At 43.0% G+C, this 23582-nt stretch overlaps 1 pseudogene; it reads left to right on the top strand.

Annotated features, from left to right (window-relative positions):
* LOC123458663 overlaps nt 1-23582 on the top strand; it is a 94342-nt pseudogene that overhangs the window by 68828 nt on the left and 1932 nt on the right.

Below are 23582 nucleotides of genomic sequence, written 5' to 3'. Positions count from 1 at the left end.
GTATGACTTAACAATGAGGCCCGGGGTCTAATCCATGGCTTGCTACATTTCATGGGTAACATCCAAGAGGTTGCCTAAATTTCCTTTCCTTTGTTTGTGAGATCAACTGGCTGTCAGGGAAAGAAACCTCCCCCAAAGTCCTGGCCTCAGGGTGGCAGTGACTGAGGCCTACACTCACTTTCCCAGGTCACTGGAATGTTGTGGGGCCAAGGGTGAGCTTTCCTGCTGTGGGGAGGTATGTGGTTCTCCATCATGAGCTGAAAACCACTCCCCTACACCTGGGGACCAGGCCCTGACCTGACCCTTGAGGACCAGGTTTTATGGGCAACCAAAGGGGATGGGTTTTCTTTCTGTTTGCCTACCTGCCTGGGTCACTGAAGGTATGACTCATACCACATAGCAGTTATCAGACCACTCCCTGCTCAGAAAAATCCCTGTCATTCAGGGATATCCTTTTTATCTTTTAGATTTATGGCTGTATGGTGAAGTGGTTGTGACCATGGCCTTATATAGTTAAATTACACATCAACTGAGATTTCTCTGTTATACACACATTTATTCTCTTATACACTATACACTCACATATAGTTAGTCACATAGCAGACACAGACAGATGCACACACATAAACACACACACGTGCACACACACACACACACACACAATGAGAAAGAGAGAGGGGGGGGGCGGAGAGAGAGAGAAAGGAAGAGGGAGAGGGAGAGGGAGAGGGAGAGAGAGAGACAGGGCAAGCTCATCTGTTCTGGCTCCAATGTTTTTTTCCTAGGGCCTCATAACAACACTCCATTGTAGGAGCCTCAAGACCCAGTGGAGCTGTAGTCTTCTTATCCATGCTGCTGGATGCTTGCAGGTCCTGGCTGAGGGACAGGAAGGGCTGGGATGGGCGAGTGCTGGCGCTACAGTGAGTTCCTTCTTTTCATTGTCAGACCAACTTAACTTCTCTGAGACAGCTCTTCATGAGGATTCATGACAAGCAATAATTCTGTAGCTGAAATGGTTTTAGTGTAGTGGGCCACCTCACCTGGGTCAAAAGCCCCCAGAGCCCTATGGGAGCAATTCAAGAGGTGAGTGAGGGTTCGTGTGTGAGCCTGTCTAGAGAAGGAGGAACTGGAGATGATGAGTGAGATTGTGCTCCCTTTCACAACATGTTTTGGAAAGTTTAAGGCTGTTTTCTATCTTGTATGTGCTCTCCAGTGGTGTACCCACTTGTCCTTCACCCATCTGTCCATTTATAGCCTCCATCCACATACCAGTCAATGCACCACCCAGGTTGCTACATTTTCTGGGGCTTCCTTCAGTCCTACCCACTCTTCCTTGTGGCCCTAGAAAACACAACAGCCTGGATGGCATGTGGAATGGTGCCCAAGAGGTGAGTTGTGGTTGTGTTAAGTACTAGCTGTGAAACCTGATCCTTTGTAGCTCCTTAGGGAAACTGGTTCTGGACATTGAGATGGGTGGGAGGGACACTGGCACAGGTTGGAGGAAGGAGCAGGGAGAGGGGTCAGTGGAACTCTAGCTAGGCAATAGCAGAAGTGGAGTTTCTGGAGTGGAGCTATCTTTGAGAGCTTTCTCTATAGTGACCCAGTGTCCCTGTAGAACAGGGTCATACACACCATCTGAGCAGTGTGTGATGATAGGGCTACAGCTTTTAGTACTGGCTAGGGTGGACTCTCAGGGGCTGGCCTGGTATCAGAGGCTCAGGGCCAAAATCAGGGGATAAAGGGTGGGCCTGCAGTCTGGGCTGAAGGACACTGGCAAACACTCCAAGGAACACACCCAGCCATCTCTTTTCCCTGGAATGGGCTCACCCCAGACACCCGCTTTAGATCTCATCTCCCTGTGATGTCTGTGTTGACTATCCATTTAATGTTCAACTTGCCTCCACCTTCCCCATCCCCAATTCAACTTCCCCCATGTTACTTCTACATGAGACCTTTAACCTATTCTGTAACTTATTTGTGTACCAAGCCTATCATTTTTCATCTGTCTTTCCCATCTAGAATATAGGTCCTCCATAATATACTGTTTTGGAAATATGTAGGCCCTTAAGTGTGTGGAGTTGGGAACAGGGCAGTTTCCTTCCCCAACCTCCTCATTTCAAGAAGGAAAACATGGAGATATGATACATCCATGGACCAGCCTATGGATAGCAAATATTTCAATGAAATTGTTTGTTCTGGGGAAATAAAAAAAAAAGTAGCCAGTCTACCAACTGAAGTGGCAAAGGCACCTCTGGTTATGCAGAAGGGATGTGTGTCCATACCTTCTGGCTTGTCCCCAGCTTAACTGTGGTGTTGACACTGTTGCCATCCTCTCTTTAGAGATGAGGAAATTGAAGCTCAGGGACTTTGAATAGTTAGCTCACCAGGGACCACTGACTTCCAAGTGATGTGGCTGCTTATTCCCCTCTGGCTCTAAAGGTCTCCAACTGTGTCCCTTCCCCAAGCCAAGCTCTCTTCCCCACCTGAAACCTCAGGAAGCCAAGTCACCACTAAAATGGCACACTGTCTTTCTGATTGCATCACAGCTCATATTCCTATTGTTTAATGATCTCTGGGAGCGTGCATATGAATATGTACCAAGGCCTGGACCCAGTGCTAGACTGTGGCTGGGGCCCAATGTCAGGACACCAAGGACAGGTGTACATACCTACCCTCAGCCTGGCTGAGCCTCAGTGGTTCAGCTGTTCCTTTCTAGGAAGAGTTGGTCCTGTTAGGGCCTGCAGAAAGGCACTGTCTGCTATGTACACAGTGTCAGCTTGCTGGAGACAGGTCCTCATGGTACAGCCCTCTGTGGTCAAGATACTGGACTATATTTGCCAGCAGAGGTCAGGGTCTCCCAGAGTCCTTGCCCTGGGCTCTGGTGATAAGTCTGAGGCATCCTGTGGTTCTGGCTTATGGTTGGGGAGCCATCCTGCTACCTGGTATTTTTGTGTTCTCTAATGCTCAATCATGTGGCCTGTGGCCCATGGCCCATGGCCTATTGAGGTCCCTGTGCCTTAGCTCTTCAGTTCCCAGTTGGCAGTGTAATGTTTCCCAGACACTTGTGACAGGCAGTCCAGAAAGAGCCCATGTTGGGGGCTCCATTTCCTACAGACTCTGGGAAAGCATCCAAAGAGTTCCTGCTGCTGTGTAGAACTGAAGTTGCAAGGTTGAGCTCATCTCTCTGGGGTGCAGGGGTTCATGTGGCCTTACTGTGATGGCACCAACTTGTCACTGTGAACCAGTTGCTATTCTTCCTGACCCAGGGAGATCAGCGTACAGTGTTTCCCATTGGCACCTTCTTTCTCCAGCATGTGAAGTAAGTGGCTATGGCCACCTCAGAGTGGCTAGAGAGTCAGAAAGAATGAGAATTAGCCTCCTGACTGAGTGATGGAGTGAACTAGGACTTGGTATCCGGGCCTCCACCTAGACCCTGTTTCTGGGTGGTCTTGTCTTCAGCTGTGGATGCAGCTTCCACTCTAAACATTGTCTCTTCACTCCTATACAGAGGACAAACCTTTGGCTGTCAGCTGAGCATGATGGCACAGCCTTGTGATCTCAGCACTTGGGAAGCTGAGGCAGGAAAACCAATGAGTTTGAGGCCATCCTAGGTTACATAGTGAGTCCAGGGTCAGCCTGAACTACATAGTGAACTACATAGTCAGCAGAGGAGATGGTTCAGTGGGTAAAGTGCTTGCTGTGCACATGTGAGGACCTGAGTTTGGGTTATCAGAGCTCACATAAAGCTGGGTGTGGTAATGTGCATCTATAATCCCAGTGCTCCTATGACAAGATGGGTAGTGGAAAAAGAATCCCTGGAAGTTTGTGGAAGTTAGTCTGGCATATGCAATAGTGAGCAATAAGAAACTCCACTTAAAGTGGAAGTGGACACCTGAGGTTGTTCTCTAACCTCTAGGCACATGACACATGTACCTGTATTCATACACCAACACAAATACACATCATGTTTGGTTTGGTGGCACATGCCTTTAATCCCAGCACTCAAGCGGCAGTGGTAGAAGGATTAACTTGAGTTTGAGGCCATCCTGTTCAAGACTGCATGGTGAATTCCAGGTCAGGCTGGGCCATAGCAACACCCTACCTTGAAAAGCCAAACAAAAAACAAACAAAAAACAAACAAACAAACAAACAAACAAAGCAAAACAAAAAAAGTACACATCACACTCAAATAAAGAAGAATTAAACAAATTATTGAGGTTGGAATGTAAAATGTCTTCTATGGGCTCATGTGGTTGAACAATTGGCCCACAGAAGTGGTGGGGTGCTATTTGGGCAGGTCATGGAAACTTTAGGAGTTGGAGACTTGCTGGAGGAAATGGGTCCCTGAGGATGAGTCTTGAGGTTTTATAGCCCAGCTTCACTTTCTGCTTCCTGCTGTCCTCTGCTTCCTGACTCTGGCTGTAATGTGAGGAAGTGGCCTGCCATACCTTCCTAAACACAATGAAATGTGTCCCCTTGAAACTGTGAGCCAAAATACTTGTTTCTTTTCCTTAAATTGCTTCTTCTTGGGTGTTTGTTCACAAAAACAAGAAAGTAACTAATATATAAACAAATGCCCTTAGGCTCTTTGAGTTGAGGATGATCTTAGGACCTGTTTCTGAGACAGACCTCTAGGTAACTTGTATATATCCACTATCATCTTCAGAAATGCTCAGCATACTCAACCTCCTGGCCCTCCACTCCTGGTAAATCTGGAGTCTTTTTGTCAAGAAGCTGTAGGTCTAGACTGGAGCTGTCCTAAAGATTGCAACCCCACTTCCAAGACCTAAATGTACCCTTTCTGGATTCTACTCCCCTGGAGTGGCCTGTGGTACCAGAATGAGTCAGCACGCTGCAAGTGGCTGGATAACAAGATGTTTGCAGGGAAGACGGGCATTGAGACTGAGAAATGACAAGTCGTCTCAGGAAAAGAATGGACCCGTGAGTGGAGAAGAAGGGAAAAAGAAGAGAAGTGTGGCTTTTGGTGGTGGTGTGTCCTGAGGGTGACTATCAATTTGAACCTGGTATGTGCAGGTCCTAACTCCTGGTGCCTCAGGTTGTGACATTACTTGGAAATAGAGTGAATGCAGATATAATTAACAGAGGAAGGACTCTAATCCAAAATGACTAGTGTCCTTGTAAGAAGACGGGACACCACTGGGAGGTGGAAGCAGAATTGCTTCTATAATCCCAGAATTGCCAGTCACCGCCTAATGCTGGGAACTGTCATGGAGTACTCTCTCACAGCCTCAGAGGTCAGTGCTTTGGACATTTTCACCCTGAACTTCTGGCCTCCACTATGAAGAGTCAATAAAACTTCTATTGTCTTTTACCAAAGTCCTGGGAGATTGATGCATCTTTGTTTTTCATGTCATCAGAATGGCATATCTGGGGCGGGCATATGGCTCAGTGGGTTAAGTGTTTGCTGTCAAAGAATGAGGTCTGATGCGCCAGAACTCATATAAAAGTCATGAGTAGCAGAGTGTGCCTGTAAACCCAGTGTTTGGGAATCAGAAATAAGAGGCTGTCTCCTGTCCTTGGACCTGACTGACTAGCAGTGAAATCAGGGAGCTTGAACTTCAGTGTGAGACCCTGTCTCAAAAAATAAGGTGGAAAGCTATTAGGAAGACCTCCTACACGCACGCACGCACGCACGCGCACACACACAGAGAGAGAGAGAGAGAGAGAGAGGGAGAGAGAGAGAGGGAGAGGGAGAGGGAGAGGAAATATCTGTTAAGCAGAGGAAAGAAAATATTATTATTATTATTATTATTATTATTATTTTGGTTTTCTGAGGTAGGGTCTCACTCTAGCTCAGGCTGACCTGGAATTCACTATGTGGTTTCAGAGTAGAAACTCTTATTTTTAAAGTTTTAAATAAGTTTTCTTCCTTAGAGGTTTCTTTTTTTTTAGAGCTAGAGTACATAGGCTCTCTATGAAGTCATGTGAATGTTAAGCATGAGCTGGCTTCTTGGCTTTCCCTATTTTGGCCTAGTATTCACCTCTGCCTTGCTTGCTCAGCTGATTCCTATTCTCCCTCCTCTTTTTCTGGTCCATAATTTTGCTCTTCCCAGGGTTCTTTTTCTGTGGGTCTAGATGGTGGAGCTATTCTTCATTCACATTGTTAGGCAGTTCTGTATGGCAATCTAGAAACTGCAATTTTAGAACTCATAAAAACGTAAACCAAACCCACATAGCTAGTGGCAGCCTCCAATATTTGGTGACACAGGTCTCTCCTTGCTTTTGGGAATGAAGTATAGAAATACATGCTACTGGCCATCTTTACCATGATGTCTCTCACATGTCTCAACTTTTATTTCAGAGCTCCTAGAATTAAATTAGGAGGATGGAGTTAAAAGTGTTAGGCCTGTGCAGATAAGTCCTCTCATATTGCTCCATGAGCAAGAAGCTTTTGTGAAGATCCCTCTTATCACAGGTAAGGGACCAGGCAGATAGGATGTGGGGAGGAGCTATTCACAGTCATCCAATGGACTTGAATCTTTGGAGAGCTGGCCTAATGGGCTCTATCTTCAGCCAGGTGGCTTGCAGCCTACAGAGCTCAGCACACACAACTATGTGACTCTCAGCCATTTAATTCAGCTCCCAGACTTCATAGCCACTGGCTGCTAGACAACAGTTGGGTTGGTAAAAATATGTGTGTGTGGGTCTGTGTGTGTGTGTGCTTGTGGGTGGTGTGGGTGTGAGTTATCACAGAACCTGAGAAAATCACACCTTCACTTTGACAAAAAAAAAAAAAAATGCTTGTGCCATTCCAATAATCACTTTCTAACTGGTGGGATAGCAGGCCATATGTCTTTGAAGTGGCTAGCTGAAGAGATGCTCTGCCTCTTTATCTCACCTTGTAAAATACCTATCTCCAGAGGATCAGCTCAAACATAAAAACAAGGAAGTTACAGGCCTGTCTGCTTAGGAGACCAGCTGCTGCTAGAGATGCAGTGGTGGGAGAGAGAAGGCTGACAAGCAACCCCAAGGTTACATTTAGGGGTTAGTTTACTACCTGGGGGTGTAGGGAAGAGGCCAGCACTCAAAAAATATGAGGAATGAGGAAGGTTCCATTGGTAGAAAGTAGAAAGCAGAACTTGTTTTGGGTGGTCGATTCCTTGAGGTGACACTAGCCCCCTGGAAACTGACATTGCAACTCCAGTATGCTACTGTGTGACATTCCTTCCAGCACACAGGGTGAGAGGAGCCACCTTCCTCACTGTGGAGGCAATGGGGCCCTTTTCTGAGAGTGTGGCTTAAGAATTCAACCTTGGAGCTGGCATTGTCCCATGGAAATCAATGCACTTCTCTTGGAAGAGTCTAAGGAAAATCCCTTCTCTGTGTATCTCTTCCCTGGTACCAACTCCAGCTGTTTGAGAAGGGTAAACATTTTTTCACACATCTGTTTCTGGAACAAACCTATCTGATCACACCTAACTTTTTAACTTTGTGATCATCACAAAGTTGATTCAACTATAGCATGCCTTGATTTTCTTTCATGTGTCTTCAAAGGATTGGAAGAAAAGAGAACAATCAATGTAAAACATTGTTGGTTTTTTGAGACAGGGTTTCGTGTAACCCAAACTGACCTTGAACTCAAATTCACTATGTAGCTGATGAGTTTGAACTCCTGATCCACTTCTTCAGCCTCTCAATTACTGGGACCTGAGGGAATGTGCCACCACACCCAGCTACAAAAAACATTGAGTCTATGGGTCCATAACATTTAAACCACCACAAAACAAATGTGCATGCCTTGTGTCCACATATGTGGAGACCAAAGGAGGAGGTAGGGTGTCATCCTCTATCACTAATATGAGTGTTTTGTTGAGATGATGTCTCTCACTGAACATTTCTGGTCCCTTATTTTGGTCAGGCTGGCTGACTGGTGAGCCTAGTGACTCCGTCTCCACTCCCCACAGGACCAGGGTTTCGGGTGTGCATGCTCACTCTCAGATGTAAACATAGATGCTTGAGGAATGAACTCAGCCCATCTTAGCTTCTCTCTGCCCTTCATGCTTACCTGGCAAATGCTTTACTCACAGAGCCATTTCCCCAGACCCTACAACTGTTTTTGAGTCTGACTTCTGCTCTGGCCAAAGATTAACAGCCTAACTGTAGGCAGGTACTTTGGAGGCTTTAAGTTGCTGGATTTTCACCACTATCCTGTGAGAAAAACATCATTGTGATTTCTGTCTAAAGCCATCATGGAGAAACTGAAGTCCAGAGAGGTTGAGGAACTTGCATATACTCATTCCACTCATACATATCACAGACAGGCTGGCTCCAAATCCACACGTGTGACACAACCTTCTCATCTTCTCTGCTCCCATGGAGGCTGATACTGTGTTCCTCCTCTCCAGTGTGCTGCTGAATACACACTGGAGTGAGTTCTTTTCTCTTAGTTTTCTCCATCTTCTTTCATATACAGTCTCCTTAGAAAGTACCTGCCTTTTCTTTCCTAGTACATTTGTATAAGTTAAGCAATGAGAAAAGGCCATGGTTCATACCTATAATCCTAACACCTGAGAAATAGAAATGGGAAGATTGCTGTTAGCTCAAGACCAGCATGGGCTACATATTAAGTTCTAGCCCTGGCCATAGAGACAGAACCTATCTCAAAAAAACAACAAGAAGGAAATAATGTGAGGCTGTCTAATCACTCCACTTTGTTCAAAGAAATGAACTTGATGTTGTCCTTTAGATGGAACATAATTTATCTTAGTTATTCACTGCAAGGTTGTCATCACTGCTGGAAATATCTTGGATGGTATCTTTCTGGAACTGACTTCACCTATAACTTCATGTGGTCATGCAGGAAAATTATTTCCATTACTTTTTATTACCATGTATACATAAAAATGGTATCAAATACAATGCTCACTAAGTGAAGAATGCTTTCATATCTTCAAGTTCTGTAAGTATGTAAAAATGATGTACATAAAAAGTCCAACTTTCTGACTGGCTGCCATTTTTAGTGAAAGAGAGACACTGGGTTAGTATTCCAGGGCTAGCCTGACAAACTACTACACAGTGGAAGGTTTAAATAGAAATTAGTTTATTTAAATATTGGGAGCTAGAAGTTCAAGATCAAGGTATTGCCAGCCCAGTTTATTTTTTTCCTCCTTTGGTCTTGGCTTTCAGACAGCCATCTTCTCTTTGAATCCTCACTGTTTTTACATCACTATGTCTCTGTGCATGTCCATGTTCTATTCACTCCCCACCCCCCTTTTTTGAGGTAAGTTCTTACTCTAGTCCAAGATGACCTTGAATGAACCATAGACTCAGCCTGGCCTTAGACTCACAGGGATTCTCCAACCTCTGTCTCCTGAGTCCTAGGATTAAAGGCATGCTGCTACCATGTCCAGAAAAGAGAGAGAAAAAGAGAGAGAGAGAGAAAGAGAAAGAGAGAGAGGGAGAATATGGGCATGGGCATACCAGGGCCTCTAGCCACTGCAACTGAACTCCAGACGCATATACAACTTCGTGCATTTGGCTTTATATGGATACTGGGGAATCAAACTCAGATTATTAGGCTTTGCAGACAAATGTCTTAACTACGGAGCCATTTCTCCAGCCTCTCTAATTTCCTTTAAAGTACACTAATCAGATGGAATTAGACTTCATTGTTGCAGTCAGGTTTGCATTGCTGGTAGAAATCACCCAACCAAGGGCAGCTTGTGAGAAAAAGAGGTTTATTTTGGCTTACAGTTTCAAGGGGAAGCTCCACGATGGCAGGGGGAAATGATGGCATGAGCAGAGGGTGGACATCAACCCTTGGCCAACATAAGGTGGACCATAGCAAGAAGAAAATGTGCCAAACACTGGCATGGGGAAACTGGCTATACCTACAAGCCCACCCCAATAGTCCACTGGCTCCAGAAGGCATTAATTCCCAAATCTCCATCTGCTGGGAACCTAGCATTCAGAACAACTAAGTCTATGGGGGACATCTGAATCAAACCACCACATTCCACCCCTGGCACCATAAACTGATATACATACATGTTGTAAAATACAGTGCATTCAGTCCAACTTTTAAAAGTCCCTATAGTTTTTAATCAATCCCAATGATGTTCAAACATCCCCATAGTCCAAGATCTTTTAACTGAGCCATAATACTAAAAAATCTCCCCCAAATCCATAATGGCACAATAAACATTCACACTGCAAAAGATAGTATTGGGCATAGCAAAGAAACATTCAACCAATACAAGATTTAAAACAACCAGGGCAAACATCAAACTCTAACTCAAAGACCAACAACTCTAGCCAGTGACAAATCTCCAAGTCAAATTAAAAGTAAAAGAGGACATTGAGAATAGACTCAGGGGTAGATTGCTCACCTAGCATGCATGAAAATCTATGATCAATCCCCAGTTCTAGAGAGAAAAATTTTCAGCCTACATCATGGATGAGTTATTTTGATCCCTCAAACCCTATGCTGCATGGATTATGAAAGCAGGTGGTGATTGTGCATTATGGTGCAGTTTTTAGGCTGTGCGGGCTCAGAGTGCTCTTGTCTGACCTCCTATGTTGGTGATAAGGAAACTAAAATCCAGAGAATATTGGAGTCATCCAAGGTCACAGAAGTGCTAGATGTAGAACTGGGAGCAGCAGTGGCTTCAGTCAGCATTCATTTGGGTCTGAATTGTGCCCTTACACAATTCATAGATGACAGTCTCTCAGTACCTCAGAATAGGACTGCATTTGGTAACAGGACTTTGAAAGTGACCTTGAAGTAATTCTATACTCCAAGCTGACCTTGAAGTAATTCTATACTCTAAGCTGGCCTTGGACTTTTGATCCTTCTGCCTTAATTTCCAGAGTTGCTGAGATGACAGGCCTGCTTGAGCTTCTTCTGTTAATGTTTCTTCATATGTCATAGCAAACTTTACGATCCCTGTTAGCTCACCAAGCATTATTCCCCAGGCAGAAAGCAGCCAGGGCATTGCTTAGCTGCCTGTGAATGGGGCTTGAGGCTGGGTCTTTCTCAGGGCTTCCTCGTGAGGTGGGAGCTCCAATGCACCCTAAAGGAAGGAAGCAAGGTGTCTGGTGTTTTTCCAATCAGAACAAAGGCATTTTCTGTTCAGGGTAACTCTATATACAGGCACTACTAAGGATCAAAGCCAAAATAAACCAACCAGGGGATGGAAGAGTCAGCAAGGACAGAACAATCCTCCTTGTTGTGGGTGCAAAGGGAGGCTGGCCTGTGACAACAGAGCTCCAGCTAGTGTGGTGCTATGTGTGACTTTCAGGATCCCTAGGGTCACACAGGGCAGTCAGCTCTTCAAAAACCAGCTGCAGCTGGGCGTGGTGGTATGCCTTTAATCTTAGCACTTTGGGAGGCAGAAGGATCGCTGTGAGGTCAAGAATAGCCTAGAACTCAGGAGGTAGTTTCAGGCCAGTTTCAGCTAGAGTGACACCCTACCTTGAAAAAAGAGACAAACAAACAAACAAAAAAACCCAAACAAGATAAAGGAACTGCATTAGCCCTTACTTTATGAGCAATGGTGGGGTAAGGGCTTGCAGGATGTCCTTAGGCTATATTTCTTCTTTTCTAGGTCAAGCAGGAGGGAAGCCAAGCTGAAGAATCACTGCACCCTGTCCATAGGACTAGCTGTTTCCTTCAGCAAGTGGCACAAAGGAATGAGAAGCAGGCACTGGGATGGAAATTCACCAGAACCCAACCTCACCTTTACTTGCTTACCTCAAATAGGCTGTTCTTTTTTTTTTTTTTTTCACTTCATGAAACTGGGCTTTTTCAAACTCCCCCTTCCTTTCTTCCTTCCTTCCTTCCTTCCTTCCTTCTTCCCTCCCTCCCTCTTTCTTTCCCCTTCCTTCCTTCCTTCCTTCCTTCCTTCCTTCCTTCCTTCCTTCCTTCCTTCCTTCCTTCCTTCCTTCCTCCCTCCCTCCCTCTCTTTCTTTCTTTCTTTCTTTCTTTCTTTCTTTCTTTCTTTCTTTCTTTCTTTCTTTCTTTCTCTCTCTGTTTTCAAGCAGAAAGAGACAGGTATACATAGACAGAGAAAATGGGCCTGCCAGGGCCTCTAGCCACTGCCAACAAACTACAGATGCATTTGCCACTTTGTGGACCTGGCTTCACATGGGTACTGGGTCATTAAGTATGGCAGACAAGCGCCGTAACTGCTGAGCCATCTCTGTACACCCTCTAAGTCTCCTTATCCATGAAACTGTAATATTGACATCAAATAAGGGCAACTGGGAAGCAGATGAAGTCTTGGGGTTTCCCAGTGGTGTTCAATATATGCCAGCTACAGTACAATTTAGCTTCCATGAGCCATTGATTTGGGTCTGATTGGATATGCTGGAGGAAGCATTTCAGTTGGGAATATTATGTTTAAACATTCAGGTGCTCAGCATGGTTACCTTCACACCCCCCACCCCAAGGTTTTAAAGAAACTTCAAAGTTTTAATTGAAACATATTTATGGGATACAGTGTGATAATTCAATACATGCACATGATTTGTAATGATCGAATCAGGGGAATCAGAATTTTAAGCTCCTTAAGCATTTATCACTTCCTTGTGTTAGGAACTCATTTATTCTCTTCTAGTTCATATAAAATATGTAACAAATGGTTGTACACTGTAGTACCTGGGAATTCATTCCTCCTTCTATCTGTGATTTGGTTCTTCAATACATACATACTCTCCTCTGCTGTTCTCTTATGCACCATAAGCTCAGTGTTGTGCTTCTATTCCACATGAGAAAAGTGCAGAAGAAATGGAAATTCACATGGGTCATGTGAGGTTTAAGGGTGAAATAAAGGACCTCAGGGCAGATATGAACTGCTAGCCTGTACTTCTGCAGCCCCAGAACTAGTCAATGTCTCACAGCTTCTCGGCAGAGGGTGCATGTCCTGACCCACAGGTGCTCACGTGTTGTACTGGAACTTGCCACACCCATCTTGGAAGCCGAGTGCACTTCAGTGTATGTAACCACTCCAGTGTATAGTCACCATGCAGCTGTTTCTGGTTGGAGTAATTACTTGTCTGTATTGAGGTGTCCTCATCTTCACATTAGCAAAACCATTCATGTGTAATCTACATAAAAGAAACATTCACTCAAGACTGAGATTGATGGCAGTCTAGGGAGGCCAAATTACTTGATGAGTTGTTTGGCATATTTTCAGCATTTGCAAAGGATCTGTATCTTCTTGTCATGGGACACAGTAAATTGAGAATATCCATGGTTGGAATTCCATGAGGCATAAAATTCTTATCTAAGTGGCTTTACCTCAGGGTTAGCTATTGCCTTCCACCTGGTAATCTCTTAACTTCAGGTAATATCTGTGATCTTTATGGCTTCATCATGGGGAGGAGGCATCTCCTTTTACAGATTTTTCTCTCTTCTTTAATTGCTAATCAGTGCAGTCATATCATCAGGGTATTCTGTGTGGTTTTGCCCTGAGGAAATGCGATGGTTTTTTGTTGTTTTTATTTTGACCTTCTGTTCTTATCCACAGAGGTGGTCACCTTCCTAGGACAAAGGGCAACACTATTTGGTTTCCTGTTTGAGTGGAGTCAATTGGGCCAGATATACCCAAATTAGTGGGAAATTAATCTCAGCAGTCAAGATTGGATACTCACCAATTCTAAAATATTGGCACCATCCAAACAGCTGATCTACATGTTGGGGACAGTAATATCCTTAGATTGTTTTGGAGGTGTCCAACTTGCAGGTAGTAAGAGAGAAGGAAGTTGATGGTAAGGAAAGCCAAGTAGAACAGTTTTGAATTCAGATATCTACTTCAGGACTTGGCTCTGAAGCTCAGTTACTGTCTGAGACTGAATAGGACCTCCCTGCTCACATGTTGTAGTATTTGAAATGGAGATTTGAATGGTAACTGAGGTTAAATGAAGTTATTAGGAAGAAGTTCAACTTAATCTGATGGAGTTGGTGGCATTATAAAGGGAGGGAGAGACAGAGAAAGAGATGGATACATGCAACACACACACACACACACACACACACACACCTATTCTTTCCCTGCCATGTGGGACTACAGCAAGAAAGCAAATGTTTGCAAACCAGGAAGGGATCTTGCTGTGGACTCCAATTTTACCTGAATCTTGACTATGTCTTTGAGAAATGTGCTCTTTTAGTCACCTGTTCTGTGGTACTTTGTCAAGCAGACCAAGTTATGAAAACAGTGAGTTTAAACAATCGGTTCACCTTTCTATGTTTCTTGATGACTTCCTGATCCAATAAAGATAGTCGTACCACACAGGGACGATAAAGACATTTCATGAACTGATATCTGCAATACCACTGGCTCATTGTGGATGAAAAAGGTGGTTTTCTGTTAGTCTCTGAGCTCCAGACATCAAACCACATTTTACCCATTTCAGTCCCCTGTGTCTGGCACAAAGGACATTTTCAGTATGTGTTGGTTGAATGAATGCATGCGTGGTGTACAGGTGGTTGGGAGTCATGCATGATTGTGAGAGGGAGATCCTAATATGGAATCAGGTATGAATCTACCTCAGTGGATACCCAGCCTAGCCTTGCTAGACTCTGGAAAGACAGCTTGAACTGAGGGAAATCAAGAACCAACCAAGGGATGGGGAGATGGCTTAATGGTTAAGAACTCTTGCTGTGCATGCTTGGTGGCCTCAGAATCCTGAGCCTTGACCATTTCCTGTTACTAATGTGTGTACCATGAGAAGGGTCCTGCCTGTTGTCCCTGTCTATTGTGTGTATATGGGGAGCTAGAGGATCTAGAACTCCATTTCCACTTATCAGTGACTTCTACAAATGGCTCTTGGTGTCATAGCCAATGGGATGTCAGCAGGTCCTTTGTGAGGAAACATACAAAGGGGTTGAGCAGAGAGGGGCCAACTCTTGGCATTTGTGAGATGGAGAAACTGGAGGCCATTGCCACTTGACTGTCTCAAAGGAGGTCAAAGCCCTCTATGCAGGCATGTGGATTTCCCTGAAAACATATCAAGAGCAGTGTGTGATGTGCTCTGAGGGAGTGTCACAGCACAGCAGCCTCTGGTTATGACACAGGCTCCAAGCACAGACCCAGGGTAGTTCAGGGTCATTCCATCTCCATTCCATGATTTCATTGTTCTCAGGGTCTTGGAACCAAGGCCTGTACCTGGTGGCCAGGTCTCCTTCTGTTTGGTCGGCAGGACTGTCACATGACCTAGCTCCATGCTTCTCCCGGGAACTGCCTGGGCCTGTGGGCAAATTCACAGGAAGGCAGCTCCCAGCCCTGCCTCAACAGGAACAAATTCCTGCTGTCTAGCTGGAAACTGCTTGTCACATACTAGTGATGTCCCAGTAACTGAAGGGCCCTTTATAAGGGCAATTTTTGGATGGGGTTACCAACATGTTGTGGGGGCTAGACTCCATGATTTCCATGACTTCTCATTTATGAGCATGCCCCGCTTCTGGCCTTCCTTGTGTTGTTTTTGTGCAGCTAGCATGACTCTGGAAAGGCCTTCTGTTGAGAAGGTCTTGAGAACCCAGTACTCCTGAGAGAATCAGATCTTACCTACTCTTGAGGACTGTATGCTTAGTCTGAGGAAGTGCCTAACCTTATACCCTTGGCATCTTCATTGAGGGCCCTGGTCAGGAGAGACTTTTGATCTTAGTGGCAACCACAAGCAACTGTGTGGCAGTTTCAGAGGAGAGAAAAGTTACTGTCTTTCTACAACCAGTCTCAGACTACTAAAGATTCTTAGCTTTTTCTGTGATACTAAGAGGGAATCTTTGGTGCAAAGGTGGAAACTGAGGTTGAAGTTTAGATAAGAAACCTTGGCTAGTTAGATAAACAGCAGGACTTACAGGCTGTGGGAGCTGCTATTCTTTGTCCCTAAGACTTTAGGTTTATATAAAGTGATAATTGTTTGGCAATTCCTATTTTAGTATATGTCTAACTGCTGACTGTTAAAAAGTATTAAAATGCAAAGTGTGTAGATTTATAAACTTAAGACAATGCAATTCCCCCTAAAATCTTTAATAGTATCTGAAATCTCCATGTGAGCATTGCCTTTTGTCACTAACTTATGGAGAAAGGAGTCTGCTTGCCTTCTGTTGAGATCATGGGAATGTTTTACTGAGACTGACAGTGGGAAAGTCAACATTCCAGATAATAGGGTCCCTATTTCTAGTACCTTTGTTTAAACTTACCTGTAGATAATGATCTATCTATTATCTATCTATCATTTATCTATCTATCTATCTATCTATCTATCTATCTATCTATCTATCTATCTATCTATCTATCACCTATCTATTATCTCTCTCTCCATAATTTAAAAATTGAGATATAATCCACATACCATAACATCTAACTCAAAAATCTTTTTATCACCCCAAAATAAATATTATCCCTACCAGTAGTCATTTTCAGCTCCAAATAATTGCTAATCAACTTTTGTCCCTATGGATTTGTTATATTTACTTCTTCTTTTTTTTAATTAGTTTTGTACTCAGTGAATACAGTCAAGTTGGAACCATTGTTAGGCTCGTCCATGTCCTACTTCCTCCCCCTGGCCCCTCCTTGGGTCATGCATTGTGGAGTTAGCCCGCAGTTATGGTTAGGAGAAATGTCTCTGCATATTATGACTCGATGTGTGGCTCTTACATTCTTTCAGCCCCCTCTTCAGCAAAATTTCCCTGAGCCATCTTGGGTTCATTTTTGTCAGCTTTAGTGATGAGGTATTGGGAGCCTCTGTGTCTCTGGATATCTGATTTTGTAGGAGTTGATTGTTCTCTGTGTTATCTCCTTCACCTTTGTGCTGGTACCCATTTCACAAGGAAAATAGCACCCTTGCTTATTTCACCAATTATTCTTAGTTTCAGTTGGGGCCCTCTTGAGGTATGAGGGGGTGGTTCTCTCCTTAGGATCTGCATCTATTTGAAAAAGAGAAGCGGATTCTCCAATGGAGAGTAAAGTTAGCACCAGACAAATGGGATAATCCTTATTGCTTTTATAGAGAACTTAATAGGCGTAGGCCCTCTTGTAGCCCACAATTGGTGGTAGCTTGATAATGGAGAGTGGGCTTATATGGTTCTGACTTATTTCCCAGCTCCAGCTATGTGTCCCATTCCACTGAGAGAATCAGTTAGCCAAATCAAGAGCAGTTGGTTTTCCATCATGGCTGTGTGCCACTATTGCACTTGTGTGAGCATCACAACATATTATTTGCTGTTAAGTAGGTTAGAACATGAGTTGCTTGGACAGATATTGGTCATTTTCCCCCAGTCACCCATGTCACTATATGCACTGACTGTTTGGGGACTGACTGTCTTCCAGCTTCCAGCAATGTCATTACATTTTACATGTCAACTGCATATGGTGTCTTTAGCAATAGGGTCTTACCACTAACCTTTGGTAGGTCATCAAGTACTCTGACAGAAATCTGTCTTTCTTTGAGGAAAACTAATATACAAGAGTTAGAGAGAAAAGAGAGAGGGAGAGAGAGAGAGAGAGAGAGAGAGAGAGAGAGAGAGAGAGAGAGAGAGGGAGGGAGGGAGGGAGAGAGAGGGAGAGAGACAGAGAGAGAGACTATAGAAGATTAAGGTAAGTCTTCCTTGTACCCTTTCTAGTGCCTTGTGGCTCAGGTGTTCCCTCAAAGGGCCTGGTGAAGGTTCAACCATTTGGTCTGCCTTTTAGGATGTAGAATTTTATGGTACCATTGCCACTTGGGTCTAGATTTGTGTCTGCCACCCTCTCCCTTACCCTCACCTCCATCCCCACCCACTCTATTGTCTAGTCTATGAGATGCTTGTGGGTATGTAAGGCATCTTGGGTAGATTCAGGTTAGGTGCTGTAGATGAGGGATACTATGTGGCGATTATCTTTCTGTGATTGGGTAAGTTCACTGAGAATGATCTGTTCCAGGTTCAACCATTTTTCTTCAAATTTCATTGTGTCAGTTTTTCTTAGTCCTGCATAGAATTACATTGTGTAGATGTACCACATCTTAGTTATCCATTCTTCTAGTGATGGACATCTGGGTTGATTCCAGCTCTTAGCTATTATGAATTGAGCCGCTATAAGCATGGTTGAGCAAACCTCTCTGGACTGAGGTTTAAAGGTTTTAGGGTACATGCTCAATTAGGGAATAACTGGGTCTGTTGGTAATTCTATAGTCAGCTGTTTCAGGATGCTTTCCAAAGTTGTTGTACCATCTTACATTCCCACCAACAGTGGATGAGGGTTCCTATTTCTCCACATCCTTGCCAGCATTTATTTTCATTTGATTTTTTTGATGTTTGCTATCCTTATTGGGGTAAGGTAGAATCTCATAGTTGTTTTAATTTGCATTTCCTTGATGATTAGGGATGATGAACATTTTCTTAATGTGTGTTTGCCATTTGTATTTCTTTTCTTCCTCTGTGAACTGCCTATCCGGCTCTTTGCCCCATTTTGTGAGTGGGTTGTCTGACTTTTTATTGTTTAGGTTTTTGGGTTCTTTGTATATTCTAGAGATTGGGCCTCTGTCAGTTGGATAATCAGCAAATATTTTCTCCTATTCTGTGGGTAATCTATTGGCTTTGCTTATTGTATGCTTGTCTGTAAAGAAACTCTTCAGCTTCATGTGATCCCATTGGTTGAGTGACTGTTTAAGATCATGCACTAGTGGGGTTTTGTTCAGGAAGTCTTTTTTCATTCCCATATCATGGAAAGTTCCTCCTATATTTTCTTCCAGTAGTAGATAAGTTTCTGATCTTATATTGAGGTCTTTGATCCATTAGGACTTGAGTGTTGTGCATGGCAAGATGTGTGGATCAAGTTTCAATTTCCTTCATATGGTTATCCAGTTTGTCCAGCACCATTTGTTGAAGATGCTGTCTTTTTTCCAGACTATATTGTTAAGGCCTTTGTTAAATATCAAGTAGTTGTAGTTGCTTGACCCAAAGTCTGGGTCCTCAGTTCTATTCCATTGGTCTATACTCCTGTTCTTATGCCAGTACCATGCTGTTTTTATTACTATGGCTTTGTAATATAGCTTTAGATCAGGTATGGTGATGCCTCCAGAGGTATTTCTTTTGCTGAGGATATGCTTGGATATCTGAGGCCTTCTGCCTTTCCATATGAAATTTAAGATGTTTACTTCCTTTTTAAATATTTTATTTTGATTTATTTATTTGAGAGAGGGTAAGAGGCAGAGCAAGAACGAAAGCAAGAGCGAGCGAGCGAGCAAGCGAGCGAGCGAGAGAGAGAGAGAGAGAGAGAGAGAGAGAGAGAGGGAGAATGGGTGTACCAGAGCTTCCAGCCACTGCAAATGAGTTCCAGATGCATTCACCACCTTATGCATCTGGCTTATGTGGGCCTTGGGGAACTGAGCTAAGGTCCTTTAGCTTTGCATGCAAGTGCTTTAACCACTAAGCCATCTCTCTAGCCCCTATATTTACTTCTTATCCTGTTTCTCCTTTACCTCCTTCTCCTTCATCCTCCTCTTCCTTTATTCCTCCTTCTCCTTCTCTTTCTCCTCCTCCTATTTTATCTCTTCCTCCTCCTTTTTTTTTTTTTTTTTTTTGAGGTAGGGTCTCACTCTAGCCCAGGCTGACCTGGAATTCACTTTGGAGTCTCAGGGTGGCCTCGAACTCATAGCAATCCTCCTACCTCTGCCTCCCGAATGCTGGGATTAAAGGTGTGTGCTACCACGCCTGGCTTCCTCCTTTTTGTTGTGGTACTAGAGATGGAATATGGTACTTGCATATTCTAGGCAAACAGTCTGCCACAGAGCTCTCTCTGTCTCCAACCCCTAATTTTTTACACATGAATTTATACAGCTAGTGGTCTTTTGTGGCTGGCACAATAATTTCCTGGCTTATCTGTATGGCAGCATTCACTGGTCATTCATTTTATTTGTGCATAATATTCTGCTATGTGGATCTACTATATGTAGCTTCTCTATTTCTTAGGTGATGCCCCTTTGTGTTGCTTCCACTATTTGGTGAACAAAGTGGCTATGGACATTTTTGTTCACGTCCTTGTTAGACATACGTTTCTGATTCTTTGGGGCACATACATAGCAGTAAGTTTGCTGGGTCGAAAAGTCACCTTGTGTTTAATATTTTGAGGAGCTGCTTAACTGGATAACAAACGGGCAGCATCATTTTATGCTCCTGCCAGGAATGTGTGAGGGCTCCTGTTATTCCACATCTTTATCACACTTTATTTGTATTTTTAATTTTAGTCATCCTTGTGGCTCTAAAGTGGTATATCAGTGTGTCTCTATGTTGCATTTCTCTAGCGACTTGTGATATTTGTTTCATATGCTTATTGATCTTTTGTACATTTTTGGAGACATCTCAACTGAAATCTTTTTATCCATTTATTTATTTATTTATTTATTCTCAGACAGGGTCTACTATGTAGACAGGTTGACCTTGAACTAGCAATTATTTTGCCTCAGCTGGGGAAGCTGGAATTACAGCTCTGTGTAACCAAACCCAGCTCTTTTATTATTTTATTATTATTATTATTATCTTTTATTCTTTGAACTGTACAAGTGTTCTATAAATTCTGGATCCTAGACCCTTATAGGATATGTCAACAATTTGTAAATATTTTCTCCTATTTTGTCGATTGAATTTTGCTTTCTTTAATTTTGATAAAGTTCAATTTATCTATGTTTTTCCTTCCATTGCTGTGCATTTGATGTCACAGGAGAAAGTATTGGCTAATACAGGTCATGAAAATTTTGACTTATGGTTATTTCTAAGAGTTATTTTTCTGTGTTGAGTCACATAACTTTAAAATTATTATTAAGAACATATTTTGGGGAGATGGCATAGTGCATAAGGCACTTGCATATGAAGCCTAAGGACTCAGGTTTGATTCCCCAAGGACCCACATAAGTCAGATGCACATGGTGGCACATGTATCTAGGGTTTATTTGCAGCAGCTACAGGCCCTAGTGTGCTCATTCTCTCTTTCTCAAATAAATAAATATAAAATATGCAAAAAATTACACATTAAAAAGAACATATTTTGTATTGATAGATCATGCTTTAGTACTGTCTTTTTCCTCCTTTCTGCCCCCATTCCTCAGGAGGCCCTCCTTAGTGGGGTTGCTGGTATTCACCATGGGGTGGTGGGTTATTTGTTGTGGGAGCAGCAGTCAGTTTTGGGGGAGAGAAAATGTCAATGGACATGCCATCCCAACCTGTGACTCTTACAATCTTTCCACCCCCTCTTCTGCAAAATTCCCTGAGTTTTGGTGGGTATGTTTTAAGTCTACTTCAGAGATAAGCTCTTAGGAGCCACTGGATTTCACCTTTTGTAAGTGTTGAGTATCATCAGCATCTGTCTCCACCCTGGCACTGATTATCAGGCTCACCATGGAAGCAGCACTTATGCTCATCTCCCCACTTCTGTGGCTTTGCATGGGTCTTGACTGAGATGAAAGGGGTAGTTTATCTCCTTGGATTTCACAAGAAAAACAGATTCTCCAACGGAGATTAAAGTCAGCATAGGTTAAATTTGATAAGCTTTATTAATTTAGGGATAGTTTGATGGATGTAGCCCATTTTTTAGCCAAAGAATAGTGGGAGCTTGACACAGGAGAGCATAATCCTTGACTCCATGGAATTCAGTCCTGGTTCACAGTACCAAATATGGGTTCCTTTCCATTGAGTGGATCTCTTAGCCTATCAGAAAGCCATTGGTTACCCACCAAGGTGTGCCACCATTGCACTGGTTTGTACTGCTTGTTAGGCCAGGTGTTTCTGAGTAGCTTAGACCCTGCTTGCTCACACCTTTGTTGGCCACTTTCCCCCAGTAACTCATATAGCACTTTCAAGTACTATACATGCTAATTGTCTGGGGAGTGGCTTTCTTCTGGGTTCCATCCAGGACTCTCCATGTTCTGTGCCAGGAGCATAAGGTATCTTCAGAAATGGGGTCTTACCTTTGACCTCAAGCAGGTAATCAAGTTCTTTGACAGAAGCTTGCCTTGTTGTAGGGACCTCTTAGGTCTCTCGGATCAACAGTAGAATGTGGGTAGCACCTATTTTTGGTACTGTGAGTTATAGGTCAGAGCCAATGTTTTTTAAGGTTAGGCTTCATCCCATTCTCTCTGGGTGCTCCCACTGTACTCCTTTTGAGGGATATATCTTTTAGTCTGCCTTCAAGGAGAAAGGTTTCTATGGTACTAGTTCATTTTGGCTTTAGTTTTGTGGTTATTCCCCACTCCTACACTCCCATTTTCCTCCACCCACCAAACCCTTCCATCCCTATTGTCTGAACCTCAAGTTGCCTATCTGATATGTCAGCAACTCAAGCTGATCCAGCTTAGGAACTACAGATGAGCGAGAACATGCACTGTTTGTTTTCCTGTCATTTTGTGTGTTTGCTGAGTATGATCTGTTTTAAGTCCATCCATTTTCCTACAAATTTCATTGCATCATTTTTCCTTACTGCTAAGTAGTATTCCATTGTGTATATGTACCACAACTTTGTTATCTATTCATCCAATAATGAACATCTGGGTTGATTCCAATTCTTAGCTATTATGAATTGAGCAGCTATAAACATGGTAGAGTAAATCTCTGTAGTGAAGCATGGAGCATTTAGGATAAATACCCAGTAAGGGAATAGCTGGGTCTGATGGTAATTCTATATTAATCATTTTCAGGAATCTCTATGTTGATTTCCATAGTGGCTGTACAAGTTTTCATTCCCACCAACAGTGAATGAGGGTTCCTCTTTCCCCACATTCTTTTCAACAATTGTGGTTGTTTGATTTTTTTTTTATTGATTACCATCCTTACTGGAGTAAGGTGGAATCTCATAGTTGTTTTAATTTGGGAGGTTGAACATTTTCTTAAGTATGTGATAGCCATTTGTATTTCTTCCTCCGAGAACTCCCTATTCAGTTCTCCACCCCATTTTTTGAGTGGGTTGTGTGATTTTTTTATTGTTCAGTTTTTGGAGTTATTTATAGATTCTAGGTATTAGGCCTCTGTCAGTGGTACTTTCTCCCATTCTTTGAATAATCTATTGGCTTTGATTATGATATGTTTGTCTGTGCAAAAGCTTTTTACCTTCATGCACTTCCATTGCGTGAGAGATTGTTTTATTTCCTGGGCTACTAGGGTATTGTTCAGAAAGTCCTTCCCAACTCCTACATCAAAGAGAGTCCCTCTTATTTTTTCTTCTAGTAGTTGAAGAATCTCAGGTCTTATATTGAGGTTTTTAATCCATTTGGAGTTTATTGTTGTGTGCAGTGCGATGAGTGGTTCTAGTTTCGGTTTTTTCTACATGTCGTTATCCAATTTGTCCAGAACTATTTAGTGAAGTGTTGCTTTTTCTCCATTCTACATTATTGGCAACTTTGTCAAAGATCATGTAGCTGTACCTACTTGACCTAAGATCCAGGTCTTCAATTATGTTCCATTAATAATTTATCATTTCTGTTTTCATGCCAGTACCATGCTGCTTTTGTTACTATGGTTTTGTAGTATAACTTTAGATCAGGCATGGTGATACCTCCAGAAGTGTTTCTTTTACTAAGGATATGTTTGGATATCTGAGGCCTGCTATGACTCCATGTGAATTTTGAGATTTTTTTTTTATCTCTATGAAGAATGA

This window comes from Jaculus jaculus, chromosome 2, assembly GCF_020740685.1.
Source record: "Jaculus jaculus isolate mJacJac1 chromosome 2, mJacJac1.mat.Y.cur, whole genome shotgun sequence".
NCBI classification, from domain to species: domain Eukaryota; kingdom Metazoa; phylum Chordata; class Mammalia; order Rodentia; family Dipodidae; genus Jaculus; species Jaculus jaculus.
The sequence above is the reverse complement of the archived record's forward strand: the minus strand, read 5'-3'. Positions and strand labels throughout refer to the sequence as shown.